The sequence below is a fragment of the Myodes glareolus genome, chromosome 14 (assembly GCF_982192425.1).
Source record: "Myodes glareolus chromosome 14, mMyoGla1.1, whole genome shotgun sequence".
Taxonomy (NCBI): Eukaryota; Metazoa; Chordata; class Mammalia; order Rodentia; family Cricetidae; genus Myodes; species Myodes glareolus.
In genome coordinates, this window is record NC_142039.1 from 54,511,953 (window position 1) to 54,536,467 (window position 24,515).

Below are 24,515 nucleotides of genomic sequence, written 5' to 3' on the forward strand. Positions count from 1 at the left end.
TTATTCAGAAATTGTGCCCCAAGAGTTACCTGCTCTTAGTGTCTAGGGTGATAGACTGGAAGATTTTAATGAGATGTCCTAGATGACCGAAGAGTCCAGAGGAAAGTCCCAGGGCCAGTTATCAGTGCTCCATGACAATCACAGGGCACAGGATTAACCCAGTGGAGTTGAAAGGTCATGCCAGACATTGGTAATGGAATGTTGCAAAATTTCACTTAGTGCTTGGAATATATACTTCAAATACTTTGGATAACTAAGAAAATGAAAAGGTTGTTGTTATTGTTGTTGTTGTTTTAACCTGAAAATGACCTCATTAATTTTTTCTATAAAAAGTCTTTGCATGGAATGTTGCTTAGCAAACAACTGTCCCCATACTACCCTGTAAAGCGACACATCTATTAACTATGTTCGGTACAATCAGAGGTAATACTGGCTCCCTTGACTTGCATAGACTTTAAAACAACCATGACTTTCTTACCTCTCTATAGTACTGTGATGACCTAGCATCAGCATGGTTTGCAGATCAGAAGACAAAGAGCCAGAAAAAAATAAAGGCTCAGAAAATCAGGCACCCAGAAAGCTGGAGGTAGGGGAATGATGGATCAGTTCCAACCGTCATTCTTCTAGAACGGTATTGTCTGCAAAGGCTTGCCCAGTGAAAGTCTTTGCTGCTAATAATGCTTTCCACTAACTGGCAGCAGCTCCCCCACCCCGGGGTGTTAATTAGAGATATAGAATCTTACACCCCACTCAGTTGTATTGGACCAGAGTCTCCTGTTTACCATGATTCTCCAAGGATTTTCACGAACGTGGTTCACTTATGTATTTATTTAAGGCAGGATCTCACTGTGTAGCCCAGGCTGACTTCAGACTCATTTTATAGCCCAGGCTGGACTTGGACTCCAGATCCTTTTGCTTCTATCTCCTGAGTACTAGGGTTACAGGTGTGTGCCTCCGTGCCAGCTTCATGCACATTTATGTTTGATAATCAGTCTTACAACCCAAGATAGCAATTGTCTTCCAAGCAGATGCTGGCGTAATAGGAAATAAAAGAAGATCAGACTCTCCAGAGAGTTTAGAAAGGGAAGACTTTCTGGAAGCCAGGTAAAGGTGATACTGGAAGTACCTGGCTTTGTGCAAGTAGGGAACTGCTATTTGCAGATTATATCAGGCACAGGATTGTTCTGTCTTTTCTCATTTATTGAAAACATAAAGTGGATCCTGGAAAACAGCAGGAAGAGCAGCAATGAAAAGGTTAAGTAAATAACATTGGAACTGATGTTGAAGCTCAGTAGTAGAGCAAGTGCATAGCATGAACAAGGTCCTCAGTTGTATGCCATCGTCAAGGTCATGCGCGCGCACACACACATACACACAGTCCTAGTCCTGAACCTAGTCCTAAGCTCTCTCTGGAGCATTTGTTCACATGATATGCAGCATGATCGTGACCCCATCATATTTCAGTTTCCTCAGCTTGGAAACTGCCCATGTCATTTCCAGAGAGTGCATGAGGATTGTACCAAGGGTGTGATAATAAAGGGTTCTGGGGCCCTCAGATGGAAGATACAGTCCAAGTTTGTGTGTCATTACGGCCACACCATGAAGGCCGGTGGCCTCTTGTTTTGCAGATTCCTTACACTTCGGGCATAATGTGGTCATTTTTTTTTTAAAAAAAAACCTAGCTCCTGGCTTCTGGGGAAGAGAGGAGAGGATGGTTCAGGGGCAGGGTTAAGCAGATGAAGTAAACCTGAGACCTGGTGACTCAGAGGAAGAGTCATGGGGGCTGACAGATCCTTACTCTCCAGGGCCTGTCTGCCCACGCATGGCTGAAGAGAGCCTGAGCTTCTCACACTGTTGCTGTGATGTGAGAGGGGGCGCGTATCCACATTCCCCAGTCTTCCTGTGGGAAGAGCAACTACTGAATGATGTCATTAGTAGCTGGGTGGTTGTTACACCTGTGACATGTGACAACACATAGCAACGGAGGCAAGTGCATGGCTGACTCTCAAAGTGATTTCTAGGCACAGCATGAAATAAGCATCTGTGAGGGACTGTAGACTCCCACAGAGGCTGTGGTTGTATGTGGCAACTCCAGAGTACAGCAGGTCACAGTGCACCTAGCATACAGATGTGCAAAACACATAAGCCAGAGCTAACAGTGGACAGAGAGAAAGAGAGAGAGAGAGAGAGAGAGAGAGAGAGAGAGAGAGAGACTCTTCACATTATATTTACAATGTATAAGACACTTTTGGCTGAGGTGTCCAGTATATTATTGTTATTGGCATCCAACCTACTGTGTAAGAACTCAGCCTGCTGTCTTTATCCTATGTAACTGTAATTTAATAGCCATGGCCAGTAGTGTTTGTCTTAATATCACATATTCTCTTTCATAGGCTGAATCTAAATTTAAGTACATGTGCAACAACAAAGTAGAAGTAAACCATATGGGGAGAGGAAGTTGTCTAAGGTGGAGGGGGCCGGGGGCAATGTGGTTAGAAAGACAAAAATATTAAGTGTTTTCCGTGTGGGGATTTAAATTTAAGTGTTTGTATATACATGGAAACAGAAGCTGGACCATTTAGGAGAAAGGGAATCAGAGAGACAGGAAAGCAGGCATGGGATATTGGGGGGAATCTGATACATATATTTAACAATGTCATAGTGGAACCCATAACTTTATATGCTAACTAAATTAGGGGCTGGATGACTCAGTTGGTAAAGTGCTTGCTGCACAAGGTTGGCCTGAGTTCAGGTCTCCAGCACCACATAAGAGCCAGGCATGATGGTACACGCCTCTAACCTCAGTGCTGGATGTATGTGTGTGTGTCATGCACAGACAGGTAATTCTGGGACTTCTGGTCAACCTCTCTTGCTGAACCATGAGTTTCAGTTTCAGTGAGAGACCCTATCTCATAAGCTAACTGGGGAGGAAGATACATCCACCTCTGGTCTACAAGCAGGGACACATGTAGCTGTATACACACATACATATACATCCTCTACACATGTGCACACACATGTATACACAAAGGCATCCAGGACCTTTTTACTACTAGCTTCTGTCCTTAAGGTTCACTCGTTTCTAAACTTGAGTCCGAATTTCTAACCATGTAAGGTTAAGTCGCTCTGTATCTCATTGTGTTTATGTGCCACATCTCATTTGTATGTTCATCTTTCAGTGGATGATTGGCAGTTTTCACAGTTGGCTACTATGATTGGATGTTATCAAGGAGACAGGAATGCAGATACTGTCAAGTTTCTGATTTCAGCATTTAAGGTTTAGCCAGGTGAGAGGAGATGTGTTTAGAGGGCTAAGGACCAGTGATTCTGGGCTGGGCTGGAGTTCAGTGATACCATAGTGTGATCTTCTGTAGTATATGTGAGTACTAGGTTCAAGTCCTGGTACCAAAAAAAGAAAAGAAAGAGAGGGTTGGACCAGTGATTCTGACTACCAGAGGCCTCTGGACTATTGATCACCTTCTTGGTGGTTTTTCTTCTTAATCCTGAACTCCGAGCACATCCCCCAAGTGGAAGCAAGAGTGTTATTACTATTATTTACCATCTCCTGAAACTTAGATATGAAGACATGCCTCACATCTTTTGAAATTCCCATTTTAAAAAGGAGGAATAAAGCTAGGTTAAAACCCAAAGCACGCAGCATGGTAAGGAATGCTGCGTCTTAAAAACCCCTACTCGCTTCTGATGTATGCCATGCAGTGAAAAACCAGTCATGTGGCGTTTTCCCTGTGTAATTCATGTCCCCAAGAATCAAAGGACTCCTTTCAGTCTGTTTGCTGTGGCAACAACAGAATGCTGCACACTGGGCAGGCTACAAACACTAGAAGTTTATTTGACTCTAAGTTTTAGAGGACTGGAAGACTAAAAAGTTCAAGATCAGAGTCTTCTTAGATTGGCATCAGATATTGAGAACCGAGAGAAGAGTGATGTGAGTTTAAGTCAAGAGTCCTTCCTGTCAGGGACCCATATCCAAAACAAAGGCAGGAACACAGCCAAGAGACAAAGCTCTTGTCCTGATCACCTCTTATGGTCCCACCACCCGTCATCACAGCAATTAAGTTTTGGTTTGGTTTTTTGAGACAGGGTTTCTGGTTGTCCTAGAACCTGCTTTGTAGACCAGACTGGCTCGAACTCAGAGAGATTTGCCTGCCTCTGCCTCCTGAGTGCTGGGATTAAAGGTGTGCACCACCATCGCCTGGCAGCAAGTTTTAACATGAGCTTCGCAGGGTACATCACAGAGTCAAACAGAAGTGAAGGCAGGTCCTGGGAAGACGGTTCAGTGGCCACACTGCTCACTGGGCAAGCTTGGAGACTTGAATTCAGAGCTGCAGAACCACATGGAGTTGGATGTGGTAGTGTGTGTGTCCTTACCTCAGTGCTCCGGAAGAGGTCTTGTTTCAAACAAGGTGGGAAGGAAGGATAGATGACCAAGGTTGTTCCCTGAACTCTGCAGGTTTGCCAAGAATGTGACTGCATACCACACACACACACACACACACTGAAGGCAAATAGAGTCTATGTGTTAGAGAAGGAAAAAACAGCTTAAGATGTGATTGAAACACCGAGAGTAATGGGGTTATTGGAACAAATTTACTCAATATAAAACTGTCCATGCCTCATCCCAGATGCATGTGGATTAAGAATGGAAAACAAAACGTAACACCTTGCAGGATGGAGTGTGTTGTCATGAGGTAGAGGACATGCTTTACCTGTTCAAAACCCTGGGCTTTTTACTGAGCACCAAAAGAGCTAACCAAACACAATGGGAAACTGCTTTTGATTTATTTTCTGTATAGTTTTGAGGTGTCGGGAGTACTGAATAATACATTAAGACTAAAGGAAACAGGCCACAGAGGTTTGCAGCAATTACCTGTGGGGGAAGGATTAGGGATTTTCTTCTTTGTAGCCGTTCTTATTTATTTATTTTTAAAGATTACTTTGTTTTTAATTATGCACACATGCAAATACCTGGGGGGGTATGCACACTTGAATGCAAGGTGGCCAAAGTGGCCAGAAGAGATGTCAGGCCCTGGAGCTCGAGTTGTAAGCAGTTGTGAGTCAGATGTGGGTGCTGGAAACTGAACTCAGATTTAGATTCTTAGCAGCAGCGATGCATAATATTAACCAATGAGCCACCTCTCCAACCCCGCTTCCTTATTGTATTTTACTTTATTTAAATATATTGAAAATATCAAAAAAAGGAACAGGGAGCTGGTGTTTTCTTCATTTATCCTCTTTCCCTTCAAAAAAGGTAGGTGGAAGAACGCTGGTGAGAAACACTCACATAAGACTAATGAATGTTGAGCTGTAATCTCTTAGTTGTGGTGTCTTTGTTGATATAAAGAATGTGGTTTAATGCATCTGCTAAGGGTGCTGGCATGTTATAAAATAAAGTATTGCTATTAAACAAAAATAGAGATTTCAAAGTTTAATTTATTTAGCAGGAGGAAAGGTAATCTTGTAACAAAACACAGCCTCCCCAGCTCTCTCTGTCTCTCTTTCTCTTTCTCTGTCTCTCTGTCTCTCTGTCTCTCTGTCTCTCTGTCTCTCTCTCTCTCTCTCTCTCACACACACACACACACACACACACACACACACACACACACAGAGAGAGAGAGAGTCTTGCTATATAGCCCTAGCTAGACTGATACTTAATGTGTAGTCCAGTAGCCCTCAAACTCATGGCAATCCTCCTGCCTCAGCAACTCAAGTGCTGGGATTATAGGTCTACCTTGCCTGATAATCATTAAATTTAATGCTCTAAGTGTTTGTAAGAGGATGACTTGAAATACACATTTGGCTGTCTATCCTTGTTTTAGAATATAGCTTCCTTTCATTGTTCTCCTGGGAAGAACTTACTTTTCTTTGCAGTTAATCCCTAAACAGAACCAGGAATGCGAGAACTGGTGCAGGCAGCTCCCCCCCCCCCCCCGCCCCCAACGCCGACTTAGCCACTAGCAGGGAAGAAATGCTGGCTGCTCTCCACACCTATTCCTGAACTACAAGAAAGAAAACCATCCCGACAGCTGGAAGCCGCCCAGAACACAGGCACAGACCTTACTTCTCTGGCTGTGCCCATTCCCTGAGGTATACCAGCATCCTGGAAAGATTCATTGCAGTTGGCAGCCCAGGAGGCGTCCTGTTCAGGCAGGCTTGGTCCTGAGAGGTGATGTCGAGGCTGCTGGGACAGACAAGGACTTAGGCACTAGGTGTGTGGAGTACTACCCCACACTGCTGAATTAGGATTTTAGACCTGCTCTCAGCCCTCAGTCATAGAGACCAGGTGGTGAAAAGCTCTGGAAAGGGCTCGTTTTCCTTGTCACGTCTTCATGTCCAACGAAACAAACGGCTGATGATAGCTACACCTGAGAGTTTAAATTCTCTAGAATCCACTGTATAAAACAAAATCTAAATCCAGAACCCACCTGGAGAAGGGCATGGTAGTTCAATGCCTGTAATCTCAGCACATCAGAGGCTGGAGCAGGAGGATTGCCCTGGATTTGAAGATAGCCGGAGCAATGCTGACACCCTGTCTTAAAAAAATAAAAACTAAAATAAAAAAGGAAACAAATGAAAAAGCCATCCAGACACAGAACTTATCTGGGGTTGCTTGGTCGCTCTAGGGTCAGCTTCATGCACTGCTTTTCCTCCGTTGAGGGTGCTTAGCCTGGTGAGGGCATGGGCTCTCTTCTAAGGAAGGCAGAGCCTGATAAATCTGATAACAGAGAAAAATTCTGGCTGAGGTGTCCAAAACAGCAGACAAGTCTATGCAAGGGGTTTGGCCCAAATTTAGCCTCAGAGTGTCTAAGCAAAGAGCTATTTGGTAAGGATTTCTCGGGAGAACGTGCACGCATCTTTGCTGGTCATACATATAAGGCTTTGCTGGCTGGCTCTAGCCCACTCTTCTATGTGACTGTGCCCATGGCAACACAAGGTTATCTGGATCACTTCAGCTTTATAGTCAGCTTTAAGATCAGACAGTAGAGCCAACTTCATCCTTTTTTCAAAATTGTTTGGCTCGTCTTTGGTACTCCCCCCCCCCCTCCCAGCCGGCCCCATAACTTGGAGAGTCAGCTTAACAAATTGTGTGTTTTAAAAAGTCTCTTAAGATTTCTGAAGCCTGGGGAGATGGCTCAGTGGGCGTAAGGAGTTGTGCTCACGTATGTAGCTCACATGTAAAAAGCTGGGCATTGCTTTGCATGTCTGTAACACTAGTGCTGGGGGACAGGCAAGCAGATCTTCAGAGCTTCTTGGATGCATCAGTGAACCAGTTTAGTGAGAAACTCTGTCTCAAGTTAAAAAGACAGAAAGCAATAGAGGAAGGCACCTAATATCCTACTCTGGCCTCTGTATATATGTGCATGGGCACATGAGCCTGCATGCTCATGTGCATTTAACACACACACACACACACACACACACACACACACACACACACACACTACAGACAGAAAGCTTCTGAGTGAAATGATGTACTGGTTAGTCACCTGAGAACAGGCAACCTCAACTGAGAAAAATGTTTTATTTAGATTGGCCGGTAGGCAAGTGGAGGGTTGGGAGTAGAGGGCATTTTCTTGATTAATGATTGATGTAGGAGGGGCTAGCCCTCTGTGGGCTGTACCAGCCCTGAAGAGGTGACTCTGGACTCTATAAAAAAAAAAAAAAAAAAAAAAAAAAAAAAGCAAGTTGGGCAAGCCATGGGGAGTTACCCAGTAAGCAGCTGTGTTGGCTAGTTTTGTGCCAACTTGACATACACTACTGTCATCTGAGAGGAGGGAAACCTCAATTAAGAGAATGCCATCACAAGATCAAGCTGTGGGCAAGCCTGTAGGGAATTTTCTTAAATGATTGATGGGGAGGGCCCAGCCCATTGTGGGTGATGCCATCCTTGGACTGGTAGTTCTGGGTTCTCTAAGAAGGCAGGTCAAGCAAGCCATGGGGAGCAAGCCAGTAAGCAGCACCCCTCCATGACTTTTGCATCAGCTTCTGCCCCTGGGTCTCTGCCCCGTTTGAGTGCCTTTCCTGACTTCTTTTGACAAGGAGCAGTGATACAGAAGTGTAAGCAGAATAAACCCTTCTCTCCCCAAGTTGCTTTGACCATGAACTGCAGAACACTGAGGCTGTTGGAGAAGCCAAGGGCTCCCATCCCCCACGCCTCAGCACCCCCCACCCCTGCACCAAGCTAAGCCAAGAGCGAGTAAGAGAGCACCAAAGAGGGAAACTGGACTTAGGTTGTGCAACCCATCATAGGTGTGTCAGAAACTCACTTCCAGCTTAATGGATTCCAGCCAGAGCGAATCACGTAGCAGAGATCCCAAAGTGTGATTGATAAGTATGTGTGGTGGTGTGCATGATGTCCCTCACAGGCTCGTGTATTTGAACACTTGGTCCCCAGGAGGTGCTGCTATCCATGGAAGTTTTGAAACCTTTAAAAGGTACAGACTTGCTGGAGGAAGCTTGACATGGGCAAACTTTGAGGGTTCATAGCCTCTCTCTCCACTTCTTATTCTTTCCATTTCCTGTGTGTGGATAAAATGTGACCAGCCAGTGATCAGCTCCCTCACCTAAAAAAAAAAAAAAAAAGCCCTTCTCAAGTTGCTTTTGTTCATGGTATTTTATCACAGCAACCAAAAGTAACTAATAGATTATGTTCAAAGAAAGCAATGGAGAAGGTAAACTCCTGGATAAATCCCATCTTAATACAACAACAACAAAAAAACTCAGCTGAAAGAAGAAAGTCACAGGCACTAGAAGGAAGTCTTAAATTTTTTTAAAAGATATATATATATACATATATATATATATATGCACATGTGTATTATTTTTATTGTTTAAAGATTTGTTCATGCATGTGAGTGCTTTGTCTGCATGTGCAGCTGCACACCAGAAAAGGACATTGCAACAGTTGTGAGCATCATGTTGAGTGCTGAGAATTGAGCTCAGGACCTCTGGAAGAACAACTAATGCTTTTAACCACTGGGTCGTCTCTCCAGCCCCAAGATTTATTTTATTTTTAGGTGTGTGTGTGTGTGTGTGTGTGTGTGTGTAAGGGTGTTCACATGTGCGCAGGTGCTTTTGGAGGCCAGAAGAGGGCGCATCAGATCCCTTGAAACTAGAGTTATGAGTGGTTATAAGCTGCCTGACATGGGTGTTGGGTCCTGAACTTGGGTCCTCTGTAAGAGCAGCAAGCGTTCTTAACCTTGGAGTCGTGTGTCCAGTCCCCAGGGAACAGTTTTTGTTTTTATATCACCAGAATGCAAGAGCCTTCCTCCTTTCCTCACTGGTTGATCAGGAGTACAGCAATGTATATTCTAGATAGCTCCTATACCCCCCCCCCACCGTCTGCTTGGGTTTGTATTTTCTCAACTAATAGTGTACATTGGTCTGTTCCTATGTCAACATCCTGTTTATTCTAAAGCTTATCAGACACATGACCTTGTCATATAGGCGGTAGGCCTCTAGCTAAGCTTAGATGTTAGTAATTTTACTCTAAACTTTCTGCCAGACAAGCGCTCTGCCATCTGAGCGTCCTGAGCATCCTGGAATTGATTTTCAATAAAGGAAATGATTTTTTCTTTTCTCCCCTTTGGTGCTGGAGATTGGACCTAGGGCCTCAAACATGCTAAGCATGTGCTCTGTCTCTGGGCTTCACTCCCAGCCCTAAATTCAGTTTTGGATTGTTCATTATTAATATATTGAAAAACAGTTTTTATGTATCAGCGTTAAGACCCCCTGACCATGCTGAGAGATTTTGTTGGTTCTAGGAATCTTAAATGAATTTTTTAGGATTATCCATCTACAGGATTGTGTTGTCTCTGGGTACAGTTTTCTTCTTTCTTTCTAAATCTATATTCTTTTGATTTATTTTCCTTGCATTGCTTCCAAGACAAGGGCTTCCAGTGATGTGCTGAGCAGAAGCATTGAGGACAGATATGCTTGGCTCATCCAATCTGAGAAAGCATTATGTATTTCATCATTTTATTTACATTTATGTGCTTTCATTTATTAGCATGTTAAGTTTTTTTTTTAGATTTGTTTATTTCATGTGCCTGAGGGTTTTGCCCAAGTATGTGCATGTGCACCACCTGCCCACCTGATACCTGAGAAGGTTTGGAGAGGGAGTCGATCCCCTGGAGCTAGAGTTATAGACAGCAGTGAGCCACAGTGTGGGTGCTGGGAACTGAACTGAGGCCTCTGCGAGAGCGACAAAGGCTCTTAAGTGCTAAGCTAACCCTGTAGTCCTTTACATATCTTTAAATATCAATTCTCACTCTCTTTCCCAGACAGATCTTACAATTGTAGAAGACTCAATTTTTCTTCTGGACTCAGCCTCCCAGGTAGCTGGGACTGCAGAAATGTGTCACCATGCCCAGTTTTATTTTATTTATTTATTTTTTGAGATAGGGTTTTGTTTACCTGAGGCTGACCTTGAACTTAGATCTTTGCTATAGTAACAGAAAGTTGACTGACACGTGGGTTAGCAGTGTTGATCTGGCAGGAACGCTTGGAGGATTTAACGAGAATATACTGAAAATAGGCATTGTTATTGAATGTGGGGGGCACAGCTTGTACCCCAAGTCAGGTCTGGTTACCTGTCTTCAGTAAGCCCACCCAAAAAGGAAAGAAGAAAGAAGAGGTTTGTTCAATGTGACCTCCTTTGGTAGAAGGACAAAGGGATCCAGTAAGTTCTCCCAAATACCTCTTCAGGATTCTGAAGTGAGCTAAAAGCTTAAATAGAAGGTCAAGGGAATACACATCTAAGCAGGCCTGGGGAAGGTGTGGTCCAGCCCACCACTGGCCCATCATTGTTAGGGTTGACAACAAGTTGTTATAACTCTGTGAAATTGCTTTCTGGGAGACAAGATCTGCTCTGGCTGGGGAATTTCCGTTCTACCAGCATGAGATCTCTGAGGGGATTCCTATTTCTTTGGGGTCCATTATTTCAATAGTCTGAATGTCACATGTGTCTCCTTAGGACTTCTCTACTTCAAGGCCTGTTAGAGTACCACAGAGCTAGCACTAGGTTGCCTTCCCAGTCATACACTGTGATATTTACTAAAATGATATTTACTTTGTAAAAAGAATGTAATTTGTTGAATTCCAAATGTTCTCTCTCTCCTCTCTCTCTCTCTCTCTCTCTCTCTCTCTCTCTCTCTCTCTCTCTCCAGGGTCTCATTATATAGCCCTGGCTATCCTGGAACTCACTATATAGACCAGATTGACCTCGAACTCACCTGCCTCTGCCTTCCAAATACTGGGATCAAAGGCACACACACCATTCCGTGGTCTCACTGTCTAACTCAGGGAAGTCAGGTTGGTCTTTGACTCCTACTCACCCTGTCCCCACCCCATCAACCCGCCAAGGCTAGAATTACAGGTATGTAGCACCGTGCTCTGCTGTCGTGTTTTGGAGCAAAGGCATGTCTAATCTTGTGTGTGTGTGTGTGTGTGTGTGTGTGTGTGTGTGTGTGTGTGTGGTGGGGGTGTGTGGAAATGGCACATAGGAGGCAGAGTTCCCCACATGGTCCATGATTAGCCACAAGCGGTTTTACGTGGAATCATCATTCAGGGCTTGAGTAGTAGAAACATGAAATACTGTTAAAGAGGTATTAGATCCAAGGGCAATGGAGACAGCCAGTTGGTTATTGCCAATGACCTTTCCTACAGAGGGGGAAATTGTCCTCTGTAGGGAAGAGACTCTGTGACCTCAGTAACTCTATCAGGGGCTTTCAATGCAGCTCAGTGATAGAGCTTTGCCCACTATTCTCAGTGTTCTTGGTTATATTCAACACTACACACACACACACACACACAAAATACACACGCGTGTGCATGCACACACTCACATACACACACACGAGTCTTAGTTACTTTTCTATTGCTGTGAAGAGACACCTTGACCAAGACTTAAAAAAGAAAACTATTGGAGCTCATGGTTCCAGAAGGTAAGAATTTATGACCATCATGGCAAGGGTGGGTTGGGGCATGGCAGCAGGCAGGCAGGAAGGTGCTGGAGCAGTAGCTGAGGCTTATACTTGATTTATAAGCAACAGGCAAAGAGGGAGCTAACTGGAATGCCACAAAATTTTGAAATCCCCAAGCTCACGCCCCTAGTGACACACTTCCTCCAACAAGGACACACTTCCTATTTCTTACTGAAAACTTCCACATCCCTCTACTCCATCCTCACTCACGTCCCTCGACTCCCCCCCCAGTTCTCCAGCCTCCTTCTTCCCATTTCTTCACATTCTGTCCGTGGCACCCCTTATTCAGCCCCCATACTTACTCCGCCATGATTCTGACTTTGTCCCCATACCTCTTCAGTCTGGAACTGGAGGCCTGAAGACCCACGACAGAACCTTGGTGTCACTCATTACTCCTCAGGGGACAGCCACAATGGTATTCACTGGTAAATGCCACACGCTAAATCCCTATTCGATTGTAATCAATGGGTCATTTCTGAAAACTGGGGGCGGTGAGGTGTTGAGGGTGACTTTTTCATGCCAGTGGTTTTCTGGTTGAGCTTGAAGACTCTTGGTTCTGTGGCTTCTGAGATGGCTCACTTTCCCTTCACCAGATTTACAATCCAATAACGCAGTTTAGGGTGCGTATTTCAAGGTGAAGGGGAACTAACTGTGCAGTGGTTCCCACTATCTCCTGCAGATGAGGGTAAAATGCGGAAGTCCTCAAATATATATCTTCAGGTCCTACGCTCCTGGTCTCAGGTCTCACTGATTCCCCTCTTCTCCCACAGCACTATTGACCTAGAAGTGGTCACCCAAGCTCCCCAAACACCCAAACCTCTTCCTGTAGCTAAGCACATTCCTGGAGTGTTTGCCTTGACTTTTGTAGCCAATCGCCACTCACACTTCATTGTCAGAATGAGATTCACTGATGCCTCCCCTGAAGAAAGTCTTGTTCCCACTTCTATGTCCACCCAGGACTTTTCCTTCCTCCTGGAGAACCTCCCTACCCCACCCATCTTCCACCCCAACTCTCTTTCGCCTGTTCTGTTATCAGTCTGTCTGTACCCCTTGCTTTCAATTTTTATCAGTGCTTTCCCATGCTAGCCTGTGAGTGCCAGAGGTTGACACTGGAAAGTCTTCTCTTTATTCATGTAATAGTGTTTAATTTGCTGCATGTGTAACTGTGAGTGCACAGGTGCTGAGACTTGCATGTGGAATCCAGAGGTCAATTTTCCAGGATCTCCTTCCAATCTGGTGAGGCAGGGTTCTTTTGTTTTTGTTGATAGCTGACCTGTGAGCTTCTGGGGAATTTTGAGATTTTTCTCTCTCCTGTCTCTACCTTCCATCTCATGGTAGGAGTGTTTTTTTATTATTATTTTTATGGTTTATTTAACTTTATTTTATGTGCATTGGTGTGAAGGTGTCAGATCCCCCGGAACTGGATTTTCAGACAGTTGTGAACTGCCATGTGGGTGCTGGGAATTGAACCCGGGTCCTCTGGAAGAGCAGTCAGTGCTCTTAACCGCTGAGCCATCTCTCCAGCCCCCCCTTTTTTAAAAACAAATTAAAGTCACAAATCAAAACAAAAATCTTTTTGCATACAACCTGAATTGAACCCAGGTTGTCAGGCTTGCAAATGCCTTTACATGCCAAACTTCCTCCCTGCCCATTTACCTGAGATTTTTTGAGACAGGATCTTTCACTGTACCTAGAGCTCGCCATTTTGGTTGGTTTAGCTGACCAACAAGTCCCCAGGATCTGCCAATCTTCACCCATATTACAAGCATGTGCTTTTACATGCCTGCCTTTTATGTGGCGGAGGGGATCCGAACTCAGGTTCGTGTTGTGCAAGCACCTTCCCCACTGAACACCTCCCCAGCCCTCTCTCTATTGTTTTCATTTGCACAATCATCCTTTGTGCCTGCTGCTAATAATGAACATTATTTTGTTTTGAAATTTTACATAAGAAGGAAAAAAATTAACGAGGGGAATTTCTGAGCTGAGCTTGTTATATGCCAACAGGCTAGCAATCTACTTGTAGGGATTGTCCTCATCTTAGTAATTGGTTAGGCTGAAAATTACACTCCCAGAAAAATGGGACACTCCCATTTTGGGGAGACACTCCCAGAAAAGCTAGTAAATTTTCTAAAAGTCTTTGTTTATCTATATGATGGCATGGTGCCACAAAATAAATAATTATACATGTGAAATCTATAATTTTCTATGTAATTAAAGAAGGGATGCTAATTGAATCCACTTCCCCTCAGGCACTGTGTCCTAGCGATGAGCGTTTGGGACCAGCTGTGTGGGGTAGCTGCAGAACAAAGGAAGCAAAGGAGAACAGCACTGAACGATGGCAGTGTCGTGTCCAATCCACCCAAAGCTGCTCCGCAGAAGCGCCATTTAAAGGTCCTCTCTTAACTTCTGGACAAAGGAAGCATTAGTCACGCCACGCCCTTTTATTTTTGCTTTTGGAGAAGCTTGTTTCATTTTAGGAGGTTTAAATATTTGAGGGCATACATGGCCAGTTGGCAGGTACCTGACTCATCAGTTTAACAGTGGATATCCGTGGAAGTCCTTCCCTGATCCAGGGGAAGGTCTGGAAGCATCCAAGCAAAGCTGCAGAGATGCTTAAAGGGAGTAGAAGTTTAAGAAACTCAGGCTTTCTAAAACTCGAACTAAAATCCCACCACTGCCTCTACCTCCCAGGCGCTAGGATTGCAGGCGCGCACCACCACCACGCCCTGCTGGCCGGTTCTACAAACTTCGTTATGTGTCCTTTGTTGAGCAATTATAGTTCTTTACATATAAACCTCATCAGATGTGTGGTTTGCAATCATCCTCCCATTTTATAGATTCCCTTCTCCCTTTCTTGGTCCTTCAGTGTACATAAGTTTTCAGTTCTGAGGTACATTTTGTTTTTGCCTTCGATGCTCATGTGTTGGCATCTTGCCTAAGACTCCCCTGCCACACCCAAGGTCATGACTGCCTCTTGTGTTTTCTTCTGGACTTTACTGTTTTCATGCTTTTATTTAGGTCACCGATTTATCAGAGTTAAGTTTTGCGTGTGGTGAAAGACAGGGGCCCAAGCATACGGAAATCCTGTTTCCCTAGAACAATGGGGAAGAGATTGATCTTTGCCTCATTGGATGGAATTGGCGCCCTTGTTGAAAGCATTTGACAAAAGCATGGTTTTATTTCTAGATTCTTCTAGTCCATTGGTCTATGTGTCTATACCAATGCCAGATCCACACAGTTTGGGATTGTTTTGAAGTTCATTTATGTGTACATGTGTATATCTGTGTAGGGGTACGTGCTCATGAGTAAAATATCTGTGGAGGCCAGAAGATTGTGTCAGATGACCTGGAGTTGGAGTTACCGGCAGTGGTGAGCACCGCATGCGGTGCTGGGAATCCAACCCAGGTCCTCTGGATAAACAGCAAGTGCACTTAACCTCTGAGCCATCTCTCTAGCACACTTTAGACTAGCAAGTTTAGTTCTGCTGTAGGTTTTGAAATTGGAATGTGTGAGTCCTTCAGGTTTCTTCTTTCTCACTGCACTGATGTCTCTTTGAGGATCTTTGCAATTCCAAATGAATCTGAGAGGTTTTTATGCTTTTACGAAACAAACAAAGAAATACCAAAAGACCACAGCTTCTGCCTTCTTCCCCAGGGAATGCCACTTTCACCATTAGGTGTGGGGAGATACTTTCACCTGCAGCTCCTGCCCATGGAATTCCTTTTGGAAGCCTAAGACACTTTAGTGCATGGGGCTGAAGCTTTCTTGAGCTATGTTAGGAGAGCAAGAAGTGAACAGGTGAGATTGGGACTTGAGGCTCATTTCTTCCTTTAAATTACTTTGCGTGTGTGTGTTTCCGTGTGTGTGTGTGTGTGTGTGTGTGTGTGAAATTTATGGGGGAGTTTGGGTGGTAGATATCTGTACCAGAGGGGTGCTGTATCACTGAACATAATGGTGCTTTTCCTGGTGGTTCAGATGTAGTGGGAAGGGCCAGGAGTTGTGAGGTGGCATTGTCATGTAAGAACAGAATCATCAAGGGGCGCGGGAGGGGGGGGAAGCAGTATGAAATCGAGGTAGGTGACAAGAGAAGACATTCTAGTGGATCAAAGGGTGTGATAAAGAGAGCTGGGAGCAGCCAGGCAGTGGTGGCACACGCCTTTCATCCCAGCTCTCAGGAGGTAGAGGTAGGTGGATTTTTGTGAGTCTGAGGCCAGCCTGGTCTACAAAGTGAGTTCCTGGAGAGCCAGGACTGATACACAGAGAAACACATCTTGAAAAACAAACAAAACAAAACAAAGGGGGGGGTGGTGACTGCAAAATCCAAGACTTGGTGGAGTGAGCAGAATGCCTCTGTGAGTTTTCTAAAATCTCAGTCTCAGTGCTGTATGAGAAAAGAGGCCCCAACTGCAGAGCCAGGGTGGAGCCCGGGATGGAGAACCATGAATCAAAAGGAGTTGTCTGAATAGTTGGTGCTGCAGGATTTATAGGCTCATCTCATATAGCTCTGTTAACCACAGCCTTTCTAGTTTCCTGAGGACCCATTGTTCCCAAGGGGAAGGTGGAATGTGGCCCTCACCACACATCAGCAGGTGCAGGAACTGGGAACGAGCGTCAGGCACACCCGAGTCTCCAGCTTTTATTCTGGAGCCACCACCTGAGCCAAGGCCCTAGTCACTCTGCACTGGCTTGATTGAAATAGCCTCTTGTCTGACCTCCCTGCCCTCGGGCTTACCTCTGCCCTGAACCACAGGGCAATCCACAGCATCCTAAAGCACTCTCAACCACGTCAACACCACGTCGTCCATTACTCAAGAATGCTGTCCAGCATGGACCCAGGACTTCTCTTTCTAGAGCAATCTCAAGGGTTTCCATGGTTCTCCCTAGCTCTTAATATATAGCCCTAGCCTCATGTCTCTAGTCCTCCTTCCCCCTTCTCCTTGGTGCCAAGATTGCAGGCTTATGCCACCATGTCTAGTTTGCTTTTTACTTATAGAGAAAGCTAAGGACTCTGCAGAGTTTTGCCTCCTAAGAATGAAATTATACAATCCATGATCCTCTGTATCTGTCTCCACCCCCAACAACCCATATCTGTCTGTTTGGAAATCACACCTGTCTTCAGCCTACAGAATGGAAAAAGATTTTCACCAACCCCACATTGGAAAGAGGGCTGATTTCCAAAATATACAAAGAACTCAAGAAACTGGTCATCAAAAGAACAAATAATCCAATAAACATGGGGTACAGACCTAAACAGAGGAATCTAAAATGGCTAAAAGACACTTAAGGAAATGCTCAACATCCTTACCCATCAGAGAACTGCAAATCAGAACAACTCTGAGATTCCACCAGTAAGAATGGCCAAGATCAAAAAATGCTGATGACAACTTATGCTGGAGAGGTTTTGGGGTAAAGGGGACACTCCTGTATTGCTGGTGGGAGTGCAAATTGGTATAGCCCATTTGGATGTCAGTATGGCGATTTCTCAGAAAATTAGGAAACAATCTATCTCAAGACCCAGCAATACCAGTTTTGGGTTTATACCCAAAGGATGCTCAATCATACCACAAGAACATGTGCTCAACCATGTTCATAGCAGCCTTGTTTGTCATAGACAGAACCTGAAAACAACCTAAATGCCCCTTGACTGAAGAATGGATAAGGAAAATGTGGTACATTTACACAATGAAGCACTAAATAGCAGGAAAAAAAATGACATCTTGAAATTTGCGGGCAAATGGATGGATCTAGAAAACATCATATTGAGTGAGGTAACTCAGACCCAGAAAGACAATTATCATATGGACTCACTCACAAGTGGTTTTTAGACATAAAGCAAAGAAAACCAACCTACAATTCACAGTCCCAGAGAACCCAGACAACAATGAGGACCCTAAGAGAGACATGCATGAATCTAATCTACATGGGAAATAGAAAAGACAAGATCTCCCGAGTAAATTGGGAGCATGGGGACCATGGGAGAGGGTTGAAATGGGAGGGGAGAGGAAGGGAGGGGAGCAGAGAAAATATGTATAGTTCAATAAAATCAATTTTAAAAAAAAAAGAAATCACGTCTGTCTTAAAAGCAGACATCCAATTAAATCCGTCTCCTACACTGGTTGCTGTAAGAGCTTTCTGTTTGTTATACTTGCGTTCAAATCCCAACATCTCACCAAAGCCTCGAGGCTCCAATGCTGACCTAGGCCTGGTAGTTTCCATTACTTCCTTCAGTCACTGTGGTCTTGCTATTCTATCCTTTTCTCTGTTTTTAGTTTGTTTTTTGAGACACGGTCTCATGTAGCCCAGGCTAGCCTCACACTTGCTATGTAACAGAGAATGACTTGGAACTTCTGACCCTCCGGTCACTGCCTCCTTAGTGCTGGCATTGTAGGTACGGCTACTACGGCCACTCTTAGGTGATTCTGGAGATCGAGACTGAGGACCCACGTACGCAAGGCAAACATTCTACCAACTGAGCTTTGTTCCTCTTCTCTGTTAATAGCCATGTGTTTATTGAGAGATTATTTAGTGTAAAACACGCTGGCATGGACTAGAGGAGATAATCAGGTGGAACCTTTAGAAAGCTCTGTAAAGCCAGCCTTCCATAGCCAAGGGCTGCACGTCTGTGGGCTCTGTCCAAGGAATCTACCAACAAGAGAGCAACAAAGCTTTAATTGGGCTGATACTAACATGTGCTTACTTTTCTTGCCAGTCTTACTGGAACAAAAATGTATAGCCAGGGTTTGCACAGCATTTATATTACGTTAGGCATTGTAAGTAACGGAAGGCTGAAGATTGCTTAAGCCCAGGGGTTTGAGTCCAAACTAATGAGATTTCTCTTTCTTTCTTTCTTTCTTTCTTTCTTTCTTTCTTTCTTTCTTTCTTTCTTCCTTCCTTCCTTCCTTCCTTCCTTCCTTCCTTCCTCTCTCTCTCTCTCTCTCTCTCTCTCCTCTCCTCTCCTCTCCTTTCCTTCCTTCCTTCCTTCCTCTCCCCCCTCCCTCCCTCCATTCCTCCTTCCCTCTCTCTCTTCTTTCTTTCTTTCTTTCTTTCTTTCTTTCTTTCTTTCTTTCTTTTCTTTCTTTCTAAAGGAACAATGAGGACCCCAAGAGAGACATGCATGGATCTAAACTACATAGAAAGTAGAAAAGACAAGATCTCCCGAGTAAATTGGGAGCATGGAGATCATTGGAGAGGATTGAATGGGTGGGGAGAGGAAGGGAAAGGAGCAGAGAAAATATGTAGAGCTCAATAAAATCAATTTTTAAAAAAAGAAATCACGCCTGTCTTAAAAGCAGATATCCAATTGAATTCATCTCCTACATTGGATTTTCTAAAGAAAGAAAAGAAAAAAAGTACCAACGGGGATATGTGTAGGTTCTGTGCAAACACTACATCTTATATATAAGGGCCTGGAGCGTGTTTGGATTTGGCTATCAGGGGCAGGGGGAGGAGAGTGGGCCCAAATCCTGGAGCCCAGAAGACTGTGAGTCTCAGATGTCAGAGACTGGGCTACATGCTGGACTCCAGTTTGGCTTACGTGTGATTGCTTGTGTGTTCTGGTTCTTCTTGCAGTAAGAAAGCATTGTGCTTGTTTCTGCTTAGCAGGAGCCCACAGTTAGTTAAGAGACCGATGTTTTAAGGAGATGTTGAGCTTTTAAGCCAATGGCATTTTTTAAAATGGTGGCACTTTTAAAGTTGTACTGTATTTTATCATACGGTAATCACATGAGATTATGGGGACCAATGAGAAAAGAAAGGGGATGGCTTCACATGACACGTTCATGTATTAAACTGACAAGCAACGGACTTGTGATGGTAATGGCTGTTCTTGGGTGTCAACTTGGCAGGCCCGGGAAGAGGGAACCGCAGCTGAGGAATTGCTCCATCAGACCGGCTTATGGGCATGCCTGAGGGGACATTTTCTTGGTTGTTAATTGATGGGGAATGGTCTATCCCACCCTGGTCAGTGCCACTCTGGGCAGGAGGTCCTGGATTGTATAAGGAAGCAGGTGATGAGAAGCAGGAAGCAAGCCAGGAGGCAGTGTCCTCTGGGGTTTCTGTTTCAAGCTCCTGCCCCGGCTTCCCTTGATAATGGACTGTAACCTGAAGATGAAATAAGCCCATCCTCCCTAAGTTGCTTCTGGCCAGGGTTTATCACAGCGACAAAAATCAAACTAGGACAGAAGCAATGGACGTTTTTTCTGTGACAAAGTAGCTAGCAGGCAGGACAATTAGGAAGCCAAGCAATGAATAAGCAGATAGGTTTTGTTATATTTCTGTTTCTGTCTCTCTGTGTCTCACTGTGTGTGTGTGTGTGTGTGTGTGTGTGTGTGTGTGCGCACACACACACACACACACACACACACACATGCATTTAAGTACACATTCAGGCACATAGATTGAAAATTTCCAAACAATAGAACTCCAGATCTGAACCTTTCTGAATGGTGATGTGATACCATAAACAGAAAATTCCACAGCAGGCCTCATGTGATGGGTGCATTCACAAGGAAGGTGTATACTATTACCGCCAGGCTATGCAGACAAGGTGTACATAAACTAGGAATTAATTTAATGTTGCGCTTTGGGATCTACCTCCAAGATTCCTTATGATACATGTTCTGACACCCCAAAATCTGAAAGAAATCCAAAATCAGAACCACTTGTCTTTCCTGGCATCAGGGATAAGGATTACTCAGTTTGTACACAATGTTAAGAGTGTTGTGGGTTTTAGCTTCCAAGCACTTTTCAGAAGTGAGGTAGCCATGGATTCAAAACAGTTTCAAAGTTTCCTGAGGCACATGGATGGAGAGCTGTGTGCAGACACGAAGAGGAAGATGTCAGCCCATGTGTGAAGCCTTGTCCTGGGTCCCTGGGTGAGGGTGACGCGAGCGACAGCCAAGCAAAGGAGGACGAATAAAAGAGGTAGAGAGGAGAGAGACCACCGCAGGTATTTCTGAGAGCACATGAACGCCATGTGAGGGGGTGAAAGGGACCTAGAACAATTCTCAAATTTCTGACATGATCATCTAAAAGACGGTGACATCCCTGAGGTGGAAGAAGGGGGAAGCTAAAAGAAAGGGGGGGGGGGCTGGAGAGATGGCTTAGTGGTTAAGAGCATTGCCTGCTCTTCCAAAGATCCTAAGTTCAATTCCCAGCAACCACATGGTGGCTCACAACCATCTGTCATGAGGTCTGGTCTGCAGGCACACACACAGAAAGAATATTGTATGCATAATAAAGGAAGGAAGGAAGAAAGAAAGAAAGAAAGAAAGAAAGAAAGAAAGAAGGGGGAAGCTGCAGAAGAAGGGAAGGTGCTGCTATGACACAAGGCAGATGGGGACGAATATCAAGGTGGAGACGTGGGACACTGGGTTAAGAGCATCAGAAAGACCCTGAGGGAGCCTGGAACTTCAGTGGGCTTTGAATGAGGATGAACCAGCTCTTGTCAAGCAATGCTACAGCAGAGAAGACCTGGAGAGAGCAGATGGCAGAGTTGTCAAACGTCCAGCACCATAACGAATGCCTCAGAGACGCAACATAAAAAGAGGTTTATCGTGGCTCACTGTTTTGGAGATTTTAGTCTTTGACAAAATGGTTTAAGCCTCCCTCTGATGAGGCAGTGTGTCTCGGCAGGAATTTGTGGTAGAGCAAAACTTCCATGGGTCAGGGAACCAAAAAGAGGACGAAGGGTCTGGGGGGGGGGCGTCCCACAGTCTGCTTCAAAGACATGCCTTCAATAAGGTCCCCCCAGTAGGTGCCATTCTTTCTTTTTAAAGCTGGCAATTGGGCCCATAACACATGGGCCTATGAGGAACATTCTAGATAAAACTGCAGTAGGAAGCTTGTAGTTGTAAGCAGGGAACAGCAGCAAGAGGTTCAGTTAGGGCGCCCCTCCTGTAGACTTGAACGGCAAGAAGAGTCCTCTGTTTTAGGCATAGGGGAAAGACCTGGTGGGGTTTGCTAGTGGAAATCCACCAGGGTTACCTTGTTAGAATAGACAGCGGGAAGCCCGGAGACAGTGGGGAAGAACTTCTAGTAGAGTTTTGCATTAACAGTGGGACGAAGTAATGGAAGCTTGGATAGGGACCCACGGGTTGGAAGGAAGAGGGTGATGTGAAGGGCCCAGGAGCTGTGCCCTAAATGTGAGGATACAGGGTGGGGAAGATAGGCCCAAGACCACCGTGAAAGATTTGAACTTGGGGTCAAAGCAATGAACTCAATTTGGAGAAGATGGCTTGAGATGAACAATCTTGTGTCTAGACCCCAAGAATGGCCCAGAAGGATGAGAATTTGGTAAAAGCCAAGATTAGAGTTGGGGTCATCCTGTGAGGTTACAGTTGAATGCGTGGCAGTGAACAGTCGGGGCTGGGGCCGAGGAAAGAGACAGAAAGGGAAGGCAGCCAAAGACGAGGCCTTGTGAAACACCTTGGTCATGGATGAGAAGAATGAGGCCCTACAGGTGAGAGGCTGTGGCAAGGAATGAGGCCACGGGAAACTGCACAAGCCAGCAGCAGGAATTTCAGAGGAGGTGGAATGAGCTAGAAATCACACCAGACACCGAGTATTTAGCATGTTGCTATTTCTTTAGTATTTTGGCCGAAGGGTAGATATTAACTTTTGCCTTTCTCTCTACCTCCTGTCATATGATTTTTTTTTTTAAAAGAGGACTTTTCTAACACGGATGCTTTGTGACCTAAGATGGTGCCATGGTTCTGTTTAGGGCGCTTTGATTTTATGATGCTGTAAAAGGTGTGTACAGTGGAAGCCAGACATGGGATTCTGGGGATGAATCCTCTGGTGGCAATGACCTTGTGCAGCAAATGTGCTTTTGCTATAATGATAATTTTAACTCTCCATAGTATGACGCAATCCCATCGTAAGTAGAGGGGCATTTGAATCCATAGAGAGCAATGGCAACCAGGCCATAAGAGACATGAGATTCGCCCCCTTCCTCTTCTCTCCCCTCTTCCCCTTCCTCTCATCTCACGAGGCAGTTCAGACAGGCTGTGAATTCATCATATAGACCAGGCTGTCCTTGAACTCATGGGCCTCCGCTTTGTTTCCCAAGTACTGGTGTGTGGCACCGTGCCTGGCTCGGAGCATACAGTTAATGCCAGTGCAGCCAGGATGCTCTGAGTGGCTGGTGAATTTCACTCTGGTTCCCTTTACCCTGGCCTCTCTGGGTCCTCATCTGTGCTCTCCTCCTTCAGAGTTTTAACAGTTTTGACCTGGCCGGCTTCACTGTTGACCTCACAGGAGGCTGCCTGCTTTTACAGCTGGCTTTTCGGTCAGGACAAGGTCCTGCCTGGCTTTTCCTTTTCTTTGATTAACATGCCTGCTTATTCCGATCAGGGCTATTAGGGATCACGCTACTCCTCCGTTCAGACCAAGAGCTCTAGGGCAGATAAAGGAGATGCCATTGGAACAGGGGATGTGGCTCAGTGGTGGAGCACTGTGTCATGCAGGGCAGGGTCATGGAGCATGAGGCGAGGCTGCCGGGAGATGAGAGGAAGTGTTCTGTCTCACAGTCACATATGACACAGTGTGATGAGGAGATCTAGACCAAAGTGTGGTCCCTGGCAAAGAGGAAAGGGTGCTGGTGGCCGTTGACATATTTTGCTCATTGTCCTCAGGCAGGTCTGGCCAGAGTAGCTGCAAGGGTCACAGAGGAACGGAACGAATGGAATCCCAGCCTCCTCCCTGGAGGTGTTTGACATTCCCTTTTCTCTTTCCCCCGGAATGATGGCTGGCTGCTCCTAGCTCCTGCTCTGACCTCAGGTCCAGGTGATGAGAGCATACAGAGGCAGAGGCCTTGATGTCCCCTTCCCCCTCAGGTTTGCTCTCTTCTGTGAGATGGAGACGGCTTCTCTGCCATTCTGAGAGTCCTGTCGTGTGGTCCATTTAGAATGAGTCCTCTGGTCATGGCTTCCATTCTCTGTATGCCTCCTTTCCTCGCTGGCTCTTTGCCTTATAACTGTCCATGTTTTCTCTTCCCTTTTCCTCCAATAGAAGTTCCAAATCAGGGCCGGAGAGATGGCTCAGAGGTTAAGGGCACTTGCTACTCTTCCGGAGAAACAACAGCACCCTTGTTCAGTGGCTCACAGCTGCTTGTAACTCTACCTTCAGTGGATCTGACGCTCTCTTCTGGCCTTTTCAGGCACCCACACACATATAGCAACCACCCACACACATGTAGTGCATGCGCGCACACACACACACACACACACACACACACACACACACACACACACACATGCACATGTTTAGCTTTAGAATAATGTGTATTGTTGTGTCTACCCAGTGCTGTCCAGGCAAAGCCCATTTATTAAAATTTCAGGAAATGGGGAATGCTGCCGGACATGGTGCTGAAGTTGATGGTGTGAAATCTCAGACACTGGCACACACCAGCAGGGCTTGTTTCTCCCTCTTCTGCTAGACTGATGGCTACAAAGAGAGCAGGTTCTGATAACTTATCTTTCATAATGGCTTTTCATTCACTGTGCTTTCTTCAGG

At 45.1% G+C, this 24,515-nt stretch overlaps 1 long non-coding RNA gene across 4 annotated transcripts in view; it reads left to right on the top strand.

Annotated features, from left to right (window-relative positions):
- The window catches only part of LOC125394375 (uncharacterized), a 45,021-nt gene that overhangs the window by 1,167 nt on the left and 19,339 nt on the right, over window positions 1-24,515 (top strand). The window contains exon 1 of one of the 4 annotated variants that reach the window (XR_015005147.2): window positions 15,242-15,800. The exons of the other annotated variants lie outside the window; for them this stretch is intronic. This is a non-coding gene — a long non-coding RNA (uncharacterized LOC125394375). Of the gene's footprint in view, window positions 1-15,241; window positions 15,801-24,515 lie in introns of those variants that run through there. 4 annotated transcript variants of the gene reach the window in all.